Below are 6,390 nucleotides of genomic sequence, written 5' to 3' on the forward strand. Positions count from 1 at the left end.
ATAAACACACAGTGTCAGCCAGTGGTATTGTTAAAAAAAATAATTATGACTTCAGTAAACACCTGGAGACATGAAGAGTGATAGGTGTGGGAAAACTGCTTTCTTTTAGTACTGGAGGCTGATAAATCCCAAGGAAATCCATTTCACACAGAAACCTTTCTGGTTCTGAGGGTGAGCCATTGCAATCATTCAATGTTGGAGGTGTAATTGGTACCTTCCCCCCAATCCCCTTTCCTGATACGTGAATTTTTCACAGGAGCCAACACAGGGCTGCAGTTCAGTCTTCCAGGTGCAGAGATCGCTGATGGAGAATTACTCTGTAAAATTCAGAGGCCTGAGTGCCCTAAATGACAGCTGAGCTGCCCTGTCAGTGCTCATTTGCATGTTTTTTTATCACAAACTCACAATAATAGGTTTAAATAAAGAGACAGGAAGAGAGAGTACCAAGACTGAGGTTAGCCTGAGTATGCCTGTAGTGCAATAGCACAGTAAACAGGTAGGAGAAGAGGTATCGAGAGGCTGGAAGGAAATTCTCTGGGCAAAAGCTGGTGCCTGTGGTCACTGGGAGGGGAGGGCAATAAGCAGAGGGTGCTGTGGCTGACACCCTGGCACTGGCACTACAGCAGGAGAAAAAACATCTGGTGCATCTGACTCAGGTGCAACAATTGCACTGCGAGCTGCAAATGGGAGCTCAGGGACTGTCAAAGGGGATTTTAAAATCCCTTTATAAAGTCCATTTCTAAAGTGCTCCTGCTGGAGAATGCAGGCAGGGATGGTAATGAACAGATGGGAGCAATTCAGTGTCCCATGCCTCTGACTCGAGTCCTGACTGAGTTGGTTTAACACTTTTGACTTTATAAATTGAGTACAGTAAATAAATTACATTCCTTACCATCAGTAAAAGTTTATTTCTTGACACATATTTATTGATGTTTGCCAAGTCAAATATTAAAATATAGGTGGCATGGCTTCCATTACTTCTCTGGAGATTGTTTTCTACTCTTTTTGTTTGTTGTCTTGGAACCTTTCCCAGTGTGTCACAGGCACCATGTTGTGTTAATTTTTTTTTTTATTTTTATACAGCATTTCTCATCTAATTGTTTTTTTCTCTTTGATATTTTTACATTCTCCAGGTATTTACTAGTGTCAATCTTCTGAAAGTAAGGCTGTACCTTCCCTATGTGTACTAGGTGCATCATGATTTTTCTCAAGAATGCATGAACTTGTGTCATGCTCAACATCCTATTGCTCTGAAAACTGCTGCTTCGTTGCATTTTATTTTGCTTCCTTGAAAGATGTCTGTATGTGGTATATTGCTTTAACATTTTGATACTGTGTAATTTTTTTTTTTTACCTTAGACATTTTTCAATAGTTTGGGACATTAACAAAACAAAAAGGAAATAAGTATTTTTAGCAAATTGAGTTGTCACTGCTCCTGTGTAGCTTAGTGTCAGAAACTTGTCTCAGGGACTCCTGTTTTTGCTTTGCAGAGCTTCTGTAACAAAGAAACATGAGTGAAAAAGAGCCATGCTTCTTCCTGGAGTGGAGCACCAAAACAGTGATTAGAGCTCCAGCTGTGCCCATGATACCTCTGACTTTTCTTCCAGATCACAGAGAGCGATCTGTTTACATTCTTTAGTCGTAGAAAAAAAAATTCTCATGGCATGTTTGCCCAAGTTTATGCTGCTCAACAATGTTAATGATAGTTTGTTTCAGGTAGTTCTCATGTAAAAACCCAACTTGCTCAAACCAATTACTGAAACTAATGCTTAAAAAATTCTTAATGCATAGTTTTATTGAAAAACAAAACTCTACGTAAAATGGGTTTTTTTTCAAAAAGTGACTGCAAGAAAAGCAGCCTTCTTTGGAATTGCAAAGGGAAGTATTGATTTGAGAATAATTTAGGAAATGTTTTCCTTGAAGCTTCCCACATCTGTCTCTTTAAGTGAAAGTACAAAGGTATAAGTTTTCTTTAATGACTTTTGGAACACCATTTAGTGGAAAAACAGCTCTAAGTTGCATAACCAATAGTAGTCTTGCATATAAAAGTACTTTAAGATTTCTTAATATTTAAAAAAAAAGCAAAGATAAGTTTATAATATCCAAATACACAAATTGGTATTGAGATGTTCCTTCTATGTTTCCCACCAAGGACACGATTAAGAGTTTTTGAGAATTTTTTAATTAAACAAAATATTATTGTACTTTTGAATACAGGACCTGCCTAGCACTTAAACATCCACCACCTTGATAAACCACATTTGTGCAGGCCCATCATAATGCTCACAAAAGTTCTTCCTATGGCTTTGGTCAAATGTACTGGAGTCCAGGGCATTTGTGCTCCTCTAGCAGCAGGGAATGTCTTCTGTTACCATCCACAGGGAGATGAGATTCAAAGTGTACTCCTTGCACAGAGGGGCACTGGAAGTGCCCAGAGTCAGCGATTTACAGTTCTCCACCGCTGCTCTGCTCATGAAGGCACCACCCCACTTTGTGATCAGCCTGCTGCTCCTTTCACCCTGGTTCAGGCACACTTTGCATTCCCACAGAGCTGGCACAGGCAGCGGGCAGCTCCCACTCTGAGCTGGAGCTTGCAGAGGTCATCAGAGATCTTGTTACTATCAGTAGTAACATACTTGAAGATGATTTCCTTTGGGTTGTACTCCACTGTAGACTTGCTTGTTCATTTTCTTTTGATACAAACTTTCTGTGGCAAAAAGGGAGCTGTGATTTTTGGAAGGTAAATTTCTCCATCAGCTAATTAGGTTAATTTTTAATTCAGCTTGCACATAAGACACTTGAAAAAGGTGATTTCCGAAAGCATGCATTGAAGTTGGGCATCCCTTTTCCAAATGTTGTCAGTGGCAGTTAAACTTCTCCTTTTCAGCTTCGAAAGCATTCCCCTCTTTGGGCTGTTCAACTCCTGTGACGTTTTATTTGTAAGACTAGGGTGTACCTAAACAGTAATTCCTTTATTCAGGTTGAAGCATTGTTCCAGCATGTGCTAGAGATTCAGACTGGAAATCGTACATCAGTTCTGACAAAAACTTTATTTTTTTCAGATATCCTTTTCCTTTTCAGAAGCCTAATTAATTCAAGAACAAATTATATCTTAATGCAAAGCACAACTTGCTAAGAAATGTCATGGGTTGGAATAATTTTTAATGTCTATTTCTCCAATATTAATAGTATTATTTCACATATAAGCATACATGTAATACCTGTCTTAACAGTTTGAAGAGATCATAACACTGCTCACCTACCACTGCTATTGTTGAAGGTTTTTACACAAGACTACTCAGGAGGGTCCCATCCCTGAGCGGGGGAAATTCCCTTACTGCAGAATTAGATGGCATCAATTTTGCAGGATGCCTATGAAAAGTTGCCAAATTAAGTTTTACAGGAGAAAATTCTCATAGAAGAGCACTTTGAAATTATTTTTGCCGCTTGCATCTTTGCCTTTTGTGAGTTTTCTTTGAGACCTAAAGGGGCTGGAATTAGTAAAATAAGATCAAATTATTGCTTGACTTAGCAACCCCAAATCCTCTGTGCACTTTTCCAGAGGTGAAAAATTTGTGTCAGGAAGAAGACAGAGCAACTTTAGTACAAATCATACCTCTAAGAACTCTGTATTGAAGCACAGGATTAACTGTTTTCATCCCCTCTTTTTGCATGTGCTGTCCTTCAACGTTTCAGCAGGAGTAGGGTACAATCTATCAGAATTCATGTTCCTCCTCCCTCTGTGACTGAAGAAACTCCTGATGTGACTTGCAGACGGAGCTCCCTTGTAACCCCATCAGCACACACAGTGTTCTGGCTGCCCACTTGGCACTTGGGATTGTGCTGCTCCAGGCTGGGGCTGTGTTTGGCAGGAAAGCTCCATCAGTGCAGCCAAGCACAGCTAAAGCAATGACAAGTGGGTCCCCCTCATGCAGAGCTTTCTCTGCAGATGAGCAAGAGGCAGCTCCGGAGTGGAAGCTGCCATCTGCTTCACCTCAGCGTGGCAGGAGGCCAGGGCTGAAAATTCTGCAGTTTTGAAGTGACTGCCACACAAAATAACCTATTGGAGGAAGGAGATGGGGCTGGGCACTCTCTCTCTGGGTGTCCTTGCGCGTCCCTGGCCGCAGAGCATCTTGTACCCTTTAAGTGTGGTTCACCACACACGGGTGCAGCCAGGCACATCCCATCGGGGACACCACGTCCTGCTTTGGCAAAGTGGGAGGTGGTGCTGCACAGCCAGGCTGGGGGGAGGCAGCTCCTGGGGCTGCTGGCAGGGGGCTCTTGCAGCCACCCCGGGCACACAGCCTGTCCCAGCCAGCCCTGCTCGCACTTCCTCACTGGTAACCTGCTCTCCTGTTTTTGAGTTTCTGTGCTGCCATGGGCCTTGCAGAACAGGTTCCCACTGCAGCCAGTTGTCAGGCTGGTGGCTGACACAACAGCCCACGCTGTGGCATGTGCAGATATCCTTTTCTTTTTCCTACTGTTTTTTTTATTATTGTTGGCTTTGGTGTGTTCTGCTGGTACTGTGCTCCTCCAGCACATGCCCCTGGGCTGGCCAGGACCTGGCAGATGTGCCTTGCCCCTCCAGGTCTGCCCTTCCATAGCAAGGAAGGAAGTTCCTCACCTGCCAGCAGCTGCTGTATCACAACAGATTTGGACAAGGCATGATGACAAATGCTGCCACAGGCACTGGAGCTCAGGTTGCAAAAGCTACAGAAGACTGTTTTTATGAAGTCTTTTACGGTGGGATTCATCTCTCCTGACTTTCTGTTGCCAAAAGCTGATCTTGAATAGCCTTCCACATCCATATCTGGAGTTCATCCCATCTCCTACCTAAAGTAAGTACCTAGGATAGATCAAAGGGCCCATGCCTTTGGAAATATTTATTTGTCCTCCTCTGACTATAAGGTGAACCTGAGGGGCTCATCTGGACATGTCTGCGCTGAATCCATGTGGTGCTGTCTTGTGAGTGGATATTACCATCTGCATGCAAGCATCACAGAAAGTGTCATGTTCCTAGTAGATAAACTTCTTGTGGGTGTCTCATCTTGGGAACTGTGTTGAAGACCCTGCTCTCCTGACAGACAGTGGGCTTGCGGGGGCCTTTCCAACAAATTTCATTTTCCACACCTGGTTGCAGACTGACAAGAATAAGTAGGGAACCCATTGCTAATGATCATACAGGGTTTTTTTCCTGCAAACTTTGCAATACTGTAATAGTTAAAAGCAGTCCAAAAAATACAGGCTGCAATAAGTGTAAATTTGACATTGTCAGATGATGCAAAATCTGCTTCATGCTAATGATATTCTGGTAAATGAATCTAAGCTTTTTAAGCATTAAAAAAATTAAAATAATTAAGGCATTAAGAGGTAGGCAAAGATAAATGTTCTACGCCTGAGTAAAAGTATGCAAATGAGAATCAATTTATCTGAAGGATAGGTTTGATGGATTTTCCATATTCTGAACTCTTTAAAGAGAAAGTGAGTTTCAACATGTACATTGTTCCCTTGCATTAAAGCTAAATTAATTAAGCAAGAAGTCAGCATTTAAATAGTAATGCAGGAACATTGCATTATTATAGAAAATAACACTTTGTTCTGTTGCAAATATTCTTATGAAATGGTAGAAATAAGATGTGTTTTGATTTGCTCTCTAAGAGCAAATATTGAGAGCATATAGTCCTGCTGGTAAACAGAAAAATTGAAACTTTAAATTAAGACCCATAATAAATTAATCAACATATAACGGTCACAGTAAAATGTGTAAAATTCTATTGAGCAAAATCCAATAACAAGTGCAAATATGGCAGATAAAATGATTGTCTGCAGTTAGCCTGCACGCTTCAGGGGGCAATGAGAGTTTGCATATATATGTACTTAGCAAGTTTATAATTTCTTTTAGCTTTCATAACGTTTTTTTAGTTCTGACTAAATGTTACGATTCCATGTACTTAATTGAGTTCACTAAGTCCTTAGCAAATCCCTTAATGTGTTTTTATACAAAAGAAGATAATCAAGGCTCTCCATGCAAACCTCTGCATTGGGATTGTGACACAGAGGGCTCATACCCAAAACTGGCAGATGTCCATGAGCCATTCATGCCCTTCCAGGAGCTCAGCCATCCTTGGTGTCTCTGTGACCCTCCTCCAAGGCACCAAGGAGTGAAAGCTAGGAGGCTCCAGGTGCTTGGAAAAGCTGAGCTTGCCCTCCCAGGGCTCTTGGTGCCTGAGCTGAACCACTCCATAGTTGTTGGGAGTTCCCTTTGAGAGGTGCTTAATGCAGCTCCAATGTTTAGACATCAGGAAAAAAAAAAAAAAAAAAAAAAAAAAAAAAAGAAGAAAGAGTGAAGAAAACAAGTTGTTCCACCCGGGAGAGGCTGGCACAGGAGG

Source organism: Lonchura striata, chromosome 5 (genome assembly GCF_046129695.1).
Source record: "Lonchura striata isolate bLonStr1 chromosome 5, bLonStr1.mat, whole genome shotgun sequence".
Taxonomy (NCBI): Eukaryota; Metazoa; Chordata; class Aves; order Passeriformes; family Estrildidae; genus Lonchura; species Lonchura striata.